This window comes from Gobio gobio (genome assembly GCF_949357685.1).
Source record: "Gobio gobio genome assembly, chromosome: 11".
Classification (NCBI taxonomy): domain Eukaryota; kingdom Metazoa; phylum Chordata; class Actinopteri; order Cypriniformes; family Gobionidae; genus Gobio; species Gobio gobio.
The window spans coordinates 19,972,189-19,984,283 of record NC_137104.1 but is presented as its reverse complement, the minus strand read 5'-3'; the positions used below and the strand labels follow the sequence as shown (position 1 = coordinate 19,984,283).

At 38.0% G+C, this 12,095-nt stretch overlaps 1 protein-coding gene across 1 annotated transcript in view; it reads left to right on the top strand.

Annotated features, from left to right (window-relative positions):
• Nucleotides 1-12,095, top strand: part of lpcat1 (lysophosphatidylcholine acyltransferase 1) — a 56,954-nt gene that overhangs the window by 22,222 nt on the left and 22,637 nt on the right. The gene's annotated exons all lie outside the window — the stretch shown is intronic.

Sequence of the window (12,095 nt, the reverse complement as noted above, 5' to 3'; positions counted from 1 at the left end):
CCCTAAATTACATAGTCTGACTCTGACAGAAGTCTGTTGACATGAATGTAGTTGATCAGGTTTAAGCATACGTTAAATGTACTTCTTTAAGTGTAATTCATTTGGCCGTGCTTCTCTCCGGGCGTTACATGTACAAACAGGAAAACTGGTCTCATTGCATCCGGTTGTCGGAGAAAGTGTTAACGGCTGTACAAACTGACATATGGTATTTTAAGGTAATCAGCTAACCTAGCTCTTTCTTTTTAATGTTGCTGTTTTATTTGATTTAAATATCTAAATGTTAGAGGCAAGAAGAAAAATAAAATAAAAACTTTTAGATATCAATCTGCATTTGCGATGAACGTTGGTTATGCTCATCTTTTCTCACTCCTTTGAAGGAGGCTCTATAAAACGGCTCTATATTTAATGAAGCACATACAAAAGACCTAAACGGAAGCGATGAGATCTGTTTTACAGAATACGGAAGTTTGTTGCACATAGCCCCTATTGATAATAAGAGACAATAAAGATATTTTCCAATGTTACAAAAGATTTTTATTTCAAATAAATGCTAAAAAGTTTTGAGCTTTCTATTGAAGATGCACTATCATGAAGATGCACTACTGTTTTTAACATTGATGGTGATAATAATAAGAAATGTTTTTTTTGAGCACCAAATCTGCATATTAAAATGATTTTTGAAAGATCATTTAACACTCAAGACTGGAGTAGTGACTGCTAAAAATTCAACTTTACCATGAGAGGAATAAATTACATTTTAAAATATATTCAAATAGTTATTTTAAATTGTAATAATATTTCACAATATTACCATTTTACTTGAAACATTTTTTTTTGTAAAAATCTTACTGACCCCAAACTAAATGTTAGTCTATGTGTATAACATTACATAAAAACCTCTATATGTTATTTTGGATAATGTGGCTATATGTGACTTCTTGTGATAGCAATGTTTTTGAGTGTGTGTTTAAATGTATTTGTAATGTAAAGCGGCCTTGAGCTACAGAAAGGCGCTATATAAAAAAAACTTCTTAATTAAAAACCAACAAAAATGATTGACTTCATTGCCATTTTTAACTTGAATGTGAAATATTTACAGTGTAAATATTGCCCCTACATGTGAGCTGCATCTGGATCAAATTTTGTGGTGATAGCATAAAGTTATCAAAAGTTATAGCATTTGGAACCAAGGCAGACTAGTGTCCAAAAACCTCTCCAAACAAGTGTTTCCATTTATGTAATTTTGTTGTTATAACTCCATGAGCAATATCTTTATATCTAAGTGACGGATTATGTGAGTTTGGGCTCTTTTTAGTCATGAGAATCTGCACTAAATAATGATGTGCCACGATCTGAGCATGTTTTCATTGCTTGCACATTATTTTACAAGGAAAAATGTGCTGCATCCGTTAGTATTTACATATGGGTCTATTATTTACATTATGCTTGTTGTATTCTGCTCTCTGAGTCCTTTCAAATGGCATATGACACTTGACTATCTAAGCTGTATGATGTTTTTGACATATTACAGGACATGGTACAATTTTTTTTTATAAATTATGATTTATGATTTTTTTACATTTATCAGCAAATAACTCAGCACTACTTAGGAGTTAATCAAATTGGCTACATGTATTGTAAAGTTCAGACTCTAAGCTTTCAAATGATCAAGGAAGGTAGCTTGGTGGTGCCCGCTGGCAGTACACTCCGGCCTCGGTTAAGAGTTTATCAAAATGGTTAGATGCTAGACTGGGTAAACCCAGCCTGATCTGCCGGCGATTTGATTTCGCCCTACAACTCAGTCTGGAAACCTGTACATTAATTTCTGCTGCTTCTGTAACACTTTTGCGGGAACCAATCACAGACTGGCTTATCCACCTGGCGCGCTATTGGCAGGTTTAACACAATGACGGATAGATAAGCGATGAGTCGTTGCCCGTTGATCACGCCTCTTGTGGTCTGATTGGTTGAAGGACTATCCAATTGCATACAGAGTCATTTAATTTATGCTCGTTTATCATGCCTCTTGTGCAGTAGAAAATGCATGGCAGACTCCCCTGACCATTGTTCAATCTTAAATTGAGCTTGGTCTGGTGATTAGCCAGACAAGTTGGATGCATTAAATAATTTTAAGCTTTAAAATTATATCTATTTTGTGTTATTCCTTTCAGAGGTTGCTTAGTAATTTAATTATGAATGTTTTCACTTCTGGTTTAAAACATTAAAGCAGCCTATTGCAGAAAGTGCTATAATAAATAAACGTGATGTGAAGTGACTTGACTGGAGAGACAAATTGCTGAGCTTGTGCAAACATATCCACGTTGTGTTTTTTTGTCATGTGTTTTGTCATCCAAGGCCGCGTGTCCACCAAAGCATTTTTTCATGCGGCTGGCTTGCGTATTCAATTGTTTTCAATGGGAGCGCCGCGTTTTAAGAACGCCATGAGTGTAACGAGGTGCTGAGCGAGTATTTCACGCTCAAGCGCTGAGCGCTCAGCGGTTTTTACTGGTCGCCGAGAGTTGAAGAATGTTCAACTTTGAGCACAACGCAGCACTCATCACTGTCACTTTTCACCCAGCCGTCCAATCACAGTGGAGGAGGGGTGGGACAAATACAACACCGACCAACCGCCAACGTCAACAGATGAAAACAAGCAGTATAATAATGGAACAAAATAATTTAAAACAAGAGCCAGAGCAAATACTTTACATTGTATCAGCATTTTATATAGAATCGATACAGAAACAAACTATCTGTGAAATGATATACTCGTAACACTTCCGCTGATATTCCGTATCATAACAAGCAAAGAGTCTCAGCTGAAAAAAACGCTGTGCTGCCAAAACGCTCTGTAGCACCCACAGCGAGACATTTTCAGTAGAGTGCCTAGCTGGCTAAAGCGATTTGGTGGACACACGGCCTAACAGTATACGCTGCTCAGGTATTTTGAACTTCTTTTTACCCCCAGCGAAGAACAAAAAATAAGTTTGCCTCGAGTGTATCAGGGCCTTACTGGGACCAGTAAGCAACCTCCTAGAATACCCTGAGAAAATCATATAGACCACTCAGAACACCTTGACAACCTTGAGGTCAGGCTCTTGCATGGGCTTCGTTGTGACTCTAAGTAGCTCTTAACCCTACTCAAAGACACTAGCATCGTCCGCCTGCTCTTTTACAGCGCTGCTAAAAGCATCAGATGCAGGTTAGGGTGAAGATGGGCTTCTTAACCAGCACATCCCCCTCGTCTTCCCTCAGGCTGAAGCAGATGGAGAGTAGACATAAGGGGGGGGGGGGGGGGGCTGTTAACAGGACCCTATTGGCTGGGGATCAGGGCTGTGCCTCTCACTCCTGGGACATTATACAGTGGGTTGGGGTGGGGAAGGTCGAGACCGGGTTATAATTCTTGTTCTCAGCAAATGATTTTAGCTCTTTCTTCTGTTCAAAAAGTGTGAAAGTGTTTTTTTTTTTTTTAAATGTTTTATATAATCTCATGGGTAATAACTGCTTTTGTATGCAGTCTTTCACTTTATAATATATTTTGCACTAGCACTACCCCTTCTTATAGCTCTCTGCCGCTCCCTCCCTTTCCCAAGAGAGCCATTGCCTCAGCCTCTAGATCAGTTTAATATTTCTGTCAGGGCAGACTGCAGGAGTTGACAGCAGCTCTAGATAAATAAATAAACACTAAACCAGCCATACAACCTCTCCCACAGTTCATCTCCTCCTAATGGAGGCTTCGCGTGAGCTCATCCACATTTAATCACCGCTCTCAGAGAGATGCTCCGCTCCAGCTCTGATCTCACGGTGACAACCTTAACCAGTTGTGTCATAAAGTAACTGCTAGTAAATTTAACAAGATGGGTGTCATTCCAGACAAATTAGTTATTTGTGAATGAGATACGCAGGAATAACCTTATTTTAGGCTCAACAAATGGAGCAGTGGTCAAGAAACTCTTTGCTTTTTGTGTCACGAGTCACAGTCGATTTTTCTTGGAAATTGGAAGCACACACTCTCAGGCAGATTAAATATTCATTAACCATTCCGGGTCTTAATGTGAGCTCATTCCCGTCTTCTGCTTTGGTTCTTTCGACACTAACCAATAAAAAATAAAAAATCTCCATTAACTTTTAGCTGCAATCAACAAAGTTTTAAACCAATATATTGTTTTAGCTCAAAGCTTCAACAGGATTGGTTCTTAACATGCTGATTTAGCCCTCTAAATTGTATTAGTATGTGTTCTCAGATCTAGGAGTTGGTTGAAGCTGTTTTTTCTTTTTTAATTAAGAATTATTTTATTTAGCATGTTTATTTCTAAAGTAAAGCAAACAACATGAGAAATATACTCCATAATGAACCCAGTTTAAAGGGTCATGAAACCCCAAAACACATTTTTTGAGATGTGAACTGAAATGTACAGGCTTGCACATCGCTGAAAACACTAAAAGCACTCATACATTTTACCAACAAGTGGAAATGGGTTATTTTTTCTGAGCAATTTTGTTCTTCCGGGTTGAAAAGCAACGTCACGGAATATAAGGTAGAAGCGTGCCTTCAGAGTCTATGACTGGCTGCAGGCACGATTCGACGTCAGCTGTTTCTGAGCACTTCTGTGCATTATTCACCGGTATGAACTCTTTTAACCCAATCACTGCGCTGTTTTACGCATGAGGTTTCATGACACTCTAACCCTCTTGGTTTGAAATTGAAAGACCCTCCAGGGCAAGGTTTTGCTAGCTCAAAAAAATGGTCTTGGCTGAAACTGATGAATTCCTCTTATTGGAACTAATTTTGAATAATTTTAACTTGATGGCATGGTATAAAACATGTTCTTCATGAAAAAAGTTTTCTCTAACTATTTAAAAGGGGAGGGGGAAAAACTATTAATTTTTATCTTCAACCGATTCACATCGATTCACAAATAAAAAAAAAAAATTGATTTTCTTAAGTGTTACACTTCTTTAACTTCATAGTACTGCTTAAAGTTATTGACGCGTTAGTGTGTTATTAATCACAATAAGCCACAAAAAAAGGACTCTCTTGCATGGTCAAACAGACACAATTATGTCAAAATGCATTTTGTGTAGAATATTCATCTGCATAGTCTGTTATGAACGTACAAACAGTTGGGAGCAAATTGGATGTGTAATGCTGCGTTCACACCAAACGCGAATAGAGCGTCTGGCGCGAGTGATTTCAATGTTAAGTCAATGGAAAGGCGCGTTGATGCGCGTCTGGAGGTCCCGCGGCGCGGAATGCCCATTTCGCGCGGCGCGAAGGACGCTAATCCACCTCATTCGCGTGTCCAGTTGTGTGGCTATTAATGCTTAATATATATTTTTAATGCAGATGAAAATAGGCAGAGTTGTGTTTTATGACACATTTCTCCTGCAGTGCCTTGAACGCTTGAAACTAGACGTGGTAGACGTGATTTTGACGCTCTATTCGCGTTTGGTGTGAACGCAACATAACAGTATATTAGATCCGTGCAGTCATTCTTAAAGGGATGACAGCCTGGTAAACTGTTATCGTCTGTTTCATTAATGTTAATAAAAAGAGGGCAGCAGTAATTTGCACCGTGTAAATAGCACCTAGATTCTATTTACACTAATTGAAAATAACATTTTCTTAGCGATAGATGATATTTACACTAAGTGCAAATAGCTGTAGATGTTATTTTCTAAGTGAAATAGCATACTAAGTGAAAATAGTGAAAATATTCTGTTTACACCATGTAAAAGTAGCAGTTCTTTGCAATATGTGTAACTAGTAATTAGATGCTATTTATGCTTTATTTTGACAGATACATACTATTTGCACCTCAGTATTGTTGTGCATTAACAAGATGCAATAATAATATAGTGTAAATATATAGTGATTTATATTTATTAAAATTATTAAATGGGTGCAGCCTTAAAGGTCCCATGGCATAGCATTTTTCTATTATTTTATAGTGTTTCCTGAGGTGTACTTATATTGTTAGTATGATTTTTACATCATAAAATGTCATAATTTAGAAATAAAAGGCATTTTTTCTATACTGCTGTTTGCCATGTGGCTGAATGCCCTGTTTCAAGAGGCGTGTCTGCTGTGAGACTTCAGTGAAAACGCCCACTGTTGTGATTGGCTGACATCTTTGCATTTGAAATGAGCAGAGGGGGCGTGGTTTAACGAGGTCTACGAGGCACGAGCAGGCACGAGCTGCTGCCAGAGAGACGGATGGACCTGAGTTCACTTCTCATCAGTTCTCTCAGCATGTCTCAGTTCAGGGTGAACTGTTGTAGTTACAGCATATACTTCAGGTTATTAGTTTATTTCTAGTCGGAGGGGCTGTCACTCATGTCAGAAAGTTAGTAACTTAAGTAAATTATGGATCAGCGCTGACTCGAGACGCGAACCGTTTAGAACGATTCAGTCCGATTTGGTGAACTGATTTGGTTCACTAAAAAGAACCGATTCAAAAGAATGATTCGTTCGCGAACCGGACATCACGGAGACGGAGCGATTGCTAACAAAGTTATTTATAGTAACTACTGAGTTGTGAGAGCGCTGTCTGTCAGCGCGAGTTTATTGTGTTTGTATCTGAGAGTTCTGAATAAACACGAGTCCCAGTCACACCGAGTCCGTCTTCATCATTATTCTACCAACTTTGTAACACATGCAATGTACCATTACAGCGAGATGAACGAGTTAGTAAGTATTGATTAAAGCATTATTTCTAGATGCGTTCCAATCATATGAAAAGCGCCAGTGACGCGCGTTGAGTACACAGCGCAAACAAAGACACAACAGCAGTAGTCGAATGTAATCCAGTTTATTGTGGGGAAAGCTGGCTAGCCAAGCTGGATACCCTCACGCTTACCCCCCTTCTGCTTAATCTCACGCCGCGTTTGGTGCCTCCGCTGTGGGCCAGATGCAGTACTGGGGGTCGGGGATGTTGAAGGCCGAGCTTCGGCGTGCGTGAGGTTTATCTCTAAAGATGTGGCTCTGTCGATGTTGAGCAGAAACTCCCGACTGTATGCACATTTAAGAACAGATAGACTCGACGAGGACGTACAAAAACACTGACTCACAAGATAGAAAACACCATTCTGTCGGGAGAGAGAGAAGCCGCAGCGTGTGCACGAATAATAAATAATTAGCTACACATAAGAAATCACTGATCACAGATCAGAAGGAACTGAAAAAAGACTTCTGTTTTCATTCGTACATCCAAACACTGAGAAACTGCCAGCGTTCACTCGTTCACAACCCATGATCTCTCGAGCGTTTGCATGGGCGTGCCAGATTCTCTGGGCGGAGGAAAGGGAGGTAACCGTTCCTGCTTGGACGTCAAACCAGGAGACTTTTAGAAAATGTTCTTGTTTTTTATTGAAAGTAACCCCCGGATTCAAACCCGGGTCGATCACGCCAAAGCCTTGTTCCATGAGCCTTACGCTCTACTGACTACGCCACTGAAGGCATTGAAATTGGTGCGTCTTTTTTAATCTTTTTTTGCCCAACCAGGCATTGTTATGTGGAGCTAGTGCAAGTAGCACTTGCCAACAAGTCAGCTATTTGCACTTGGTGTAAATAGACACTCCGTAAAAGGCATTCACTCGCTGCTTTTGACTGAATCACTTTTGTATTTTTTAATATGAATCGATTTATATTTTATTCATACAGTAAAGACTATAAAGTGTTTTATTTTTACATTTGATTATTCTGTATTTTTCTACTGTAACTTCTACTGCAATAAGAAAAGTAACTCAAAACAACAAACCACAATCAAATCAATGCAGTATGCTTATATCGAATCAACATTTTATAAAAAATCAAGACTCGATTTTTAATCGAATCGTGACTTTACAAATAGTTTTGAATTGAATCATGAGGTGCCAAAAGATTGATTCCCACCACTACTATATACGTTTATACAAAATGTAGGTTTACACATTGTAGCTGTTCACTAGTCATTTGAGGAGTCAAATATCCCTCAAACTGAAGTCACATTTCTGTACAAGATAATAATGACTGCTACTTTGTGGTTAAACAGTGTTAACGCTTCAATAATATCTGTCTACTGGGTTTTTTGGGTCAGAGGAACATATTAAAAAATGAAGGGAAAATAATTAATCATTATACATTTTATATGTTCAGCAGTACATTCTCTGACATCCCAAATGTTAAACATTAACGGAATCATTGTGATCATTGTGAGCTGATGTATGTCGATGTAAACCATTGATGGGAACATGAGATATCTGTGGTCAAGAGGTCATCAGAAACACTGATGCCAACATAATCTTTCTCCTCCGATGATTTAATGCATCAGTAGCCAGTGCAAATGAGAGATGCAAACTGCATGAAGTTGTCTGATTTTCAGGAGAAAACTGAGACTTACACTACAATGCTTTCATGTAAAGTCCATATCAGATGCTATGATCTCTCTTTCTTCTGGTTCTAAAAACTCATTCTCATGGGAGAGGCATCTAAGATCAGTTGAAAAATGTTCTCTTCCTCATTTCCTGTTCCCTCTTATAGCCCTCTTATGTGATCTTGTTTTCCTGATTTGCTTATAGAAGTGTGGCATGTGATGTCCTTATGCTCTGAGCTAATGCCTCTCTTAGTACAGTCATGAATGGCTCACCAAATGCATTTAATTCTGTCATTGCAAAATTGGATTTTTTGTTATTGTGAACTTTGTAGAAAGTAGAAAGAATCGAATCATGCTAATGTAAATTGCCTAAATGTTTCCGTTTGCTATTTGTAAAACGTCAGTACGAAAAAATGCTCTTAAATCCACATTTTGAAATACAAGATTTGGGTCCTATGAAATACCCTTCCCCCCAATTCTGAGTTTTCCATTTTCATTTTTTTACGGTTTAATTAAATTTGAATCAAAAAGCATGTCTAATCAATACAATTAATAAAACTTTAACATTTTAACAATTTATTAATATTTTAACAATAATAAGGCCCTATGAAATTATTATTTTTTTTCTGGATTTTAATACAAAATGAACTGTTTACAAATAATCAAAGAAATGTATAATATTCAGTGTTTCCCCTAGGTTTACAGCTTTGTAGCGGGAGTGTTACGGATACGTGGTGTTGCCATAGACAATCAATTAATTCATTTGGTAAATAAATATAAACAATATATATACTATATTTCAGGGCTCAATGCTAAGGATTTTTTTCAGGGGTTCAAATTTTTACTTGCCCTGTCAGAATTTTCACTGACCCCACCACAAAAAAAATGACAAATAAAATAAAATAGGCCTAGTATTGTTTTTGAGCCATATAAGCTTAATAAATAAGGTTATGACTCTAAAAACTAATATCCTAACTCATATATTTTTTTTATATTGTTAAAGACCGTCAGTAATAAAATAAGAACAAATAATCAAATTATGAGCAAAAGCACAAATAAATAAAGCAGAACAAACGTATACAAATGAAATAAACAGTTATTTTCATGTAGGTCAAAACTAGATTGTCAGGTACAAAAATAGTAATCAAATGTAAAATATAACTGCATAGTCTGCATAAAATGATATGCCACTGCATATAAATACATATTAACCCTTATTAAAAGTTATTCAGTCAAGAGCAGTGAGTGATTTTTTTTTTTTTTTTGTCTTTTGTTATCTCAATATTTATATAGCCAATGACGATATTTTCCGGCTTTCCATGTTTTCACTGTTATACGGTAGGGGGCGCTGTAGCGCATTTCCTGCACGAGAACATAATCTCCTGATCAAAACACTGCCGAAGAAGCAACGTGCAATATCATGTGTAAGCAGATGCATAAAATAACGTGATCATCACCATTAAACAGCATATAAATCAAAACTGCCTAATGTTATTGAATGAAATGTCAACCCAGGACGAGTTCTAGGACTGAAGCTTTGGGGTGTTGATGGACTCCATCTACAACATCTGTGTTTTGTTCATCGCTCGGACGTAACGTAGTCTTTTACAAAAACGTGATTTTTTTTCAGCTTTATGCTTAAAATGTTGCTTTTTCATGAAACTTGCAACATTCAAGTGTTGATTAAAAAAATAATATATGAAGCTGGAATAAAACAGTGGGTCTGTTCTTTTGATATATTGCATGTTTAGATATTCTGTGGACCATTAAAACTTGTGAAAATGACCATAAATGCTGGCGGTGACTGGCAAATTTCATGTTTACGTTAATTTAAAAGACCTAACCGACTTTGTTTACGATGATACTCAACAAGACAGTCATTTTGATATAATTTTGTGTGAATATTCGCGCGCTGTGAGACGCGTGGCCGTGCGTGTGTGTGTGTGTGGTAGGGCTGTCAACGAATATTCTAAATTCGAATATATATTCGAATAGTTTTTAAAAAACGAATTTCGAAGGTGAAAATTAATATTCGAATAAATAAAAAAATGTGGGGAAAAAAACGCCCGCGGTAGTAGAGGCGTGGCTGTCTGCTTTGCGAGTGGGCGGCTGGGCGCTAGCGCGCCTGAAGCCTTGTGTACTTTGGCCCGTCTCCAGAGCGCGAGCCCACGCTGACTGCGCGCGCTCCTCCCCAAACGGACGAGGCGTTTATACTTGACACGCTCGCCGTTGTGCTTTTCTTTGAAACGACAGATGGCGACTCGGAGTAATTGTTCTATAAACTATCAGGAAAAGCGTCGAGAAGAAGTGGGCTAATGTACACAGGTGACGATATTTATTTTAGTACACTTCACCGAAAACCACACTACAAAAGAATCATGTAAAACAGATCAAAATAAACCTTGATATTACTTGTGACATGAGAACAAAATGTATGTAGAAATGTAACGTTAACTTATACAACTCAATGTATGATATCTAAATGTTTCCTAATTTCACTAAACACTTTAGTGAGTTTTCACTTAGTTTCGTGAACTTTTCTTTATTAAACGGGCTTTTTTATGCTTTTGTAGGCTCGTTTTATAAATATAAGCAACTAATTTGTATGTGCAAACTGGACCAGCCTTACTTTGCATCGCCTGCCACAAGCTCTCTGTCTGCAACACGACAAGAGGCCATAACGGAGAAATTAATGTTGTTCATTTGTAAGGACATGAGAGCGATCAGTGTCGTGGATGGGGCAGGCTGGAGTTCTGTCAAGCAATGGAACCGAGGTACTGATTGAATAGATATTGCATGAATGAAGGATAAATGCACTGCTTCCACTGGTTTGATTATTTACCGTTTCATGTCAAGGAAAAGTTCCATGTTTACCACAGCACAGCTCGCTCGGAGCGTTCAATAATATGCTGTAAAACTTATATTAATATTTGTTTCAATCCATAGACCGTAAAAGTTTCAATCACTGAATGAAGCCTGCTATATTTGGGACGAGTCGCGACCTTAAATTGCTTGCACAAAACTCTTGATCAGTCTCAAAATGTGTGTGTGTTCATTTAAACCGTTATGCGCAGAGAGGGTGAGGGCGAGAGAGAGAGTGAGGTCTGCGGTCTTTAGCCATTAGTGATTTACTTGTTTTTGTGTAGGTTATACGTTGTCAAATATGTTTAAACTTAAATAGACTACCTATATAAGTAGTTATGTGTCTTTGTATTCATTTGTCCTGTTATTGACGTAATGCGCGTCATTGATAAAATGCGCAACCAGATGTTCGAATAGTTGAGGGAATATTCGAACGTCATTTTTGAGCAATTTTGACAGCCCTAGTGTGTGGTGTGTTGCTGCCCTTCGCGACGAGCAAACTGAGAGACACTTTCTGGTCTATGAGCGCTTGAATATTTAAATTGGCAAGGTTTAAAAATGCTCAAATGATCAGTTTCCGTGAAGATGCAGCTCTGGGAGTGTCTTTCACGCTGGCACTGAACCATCGGGTAATTCTTATTGTCGACCATAATGACAAATATTTTTTGTCATTCATTCAGGGGGGGCGGGGGGTCGTTTTGGGAGGGCGGGGCGCCCCCCCTGAACAATGGTAGGGGAAACACTGATATTATTCTCTTTGTTTCAAAAACATGTTTAATGTCTCATAAATGCTCCTAGCTCCAAAACATGACTTTCTTACAGGCATGCACAGAAATAAAACAAATATTCTATATATTCTGAATCATGACATAACATGGC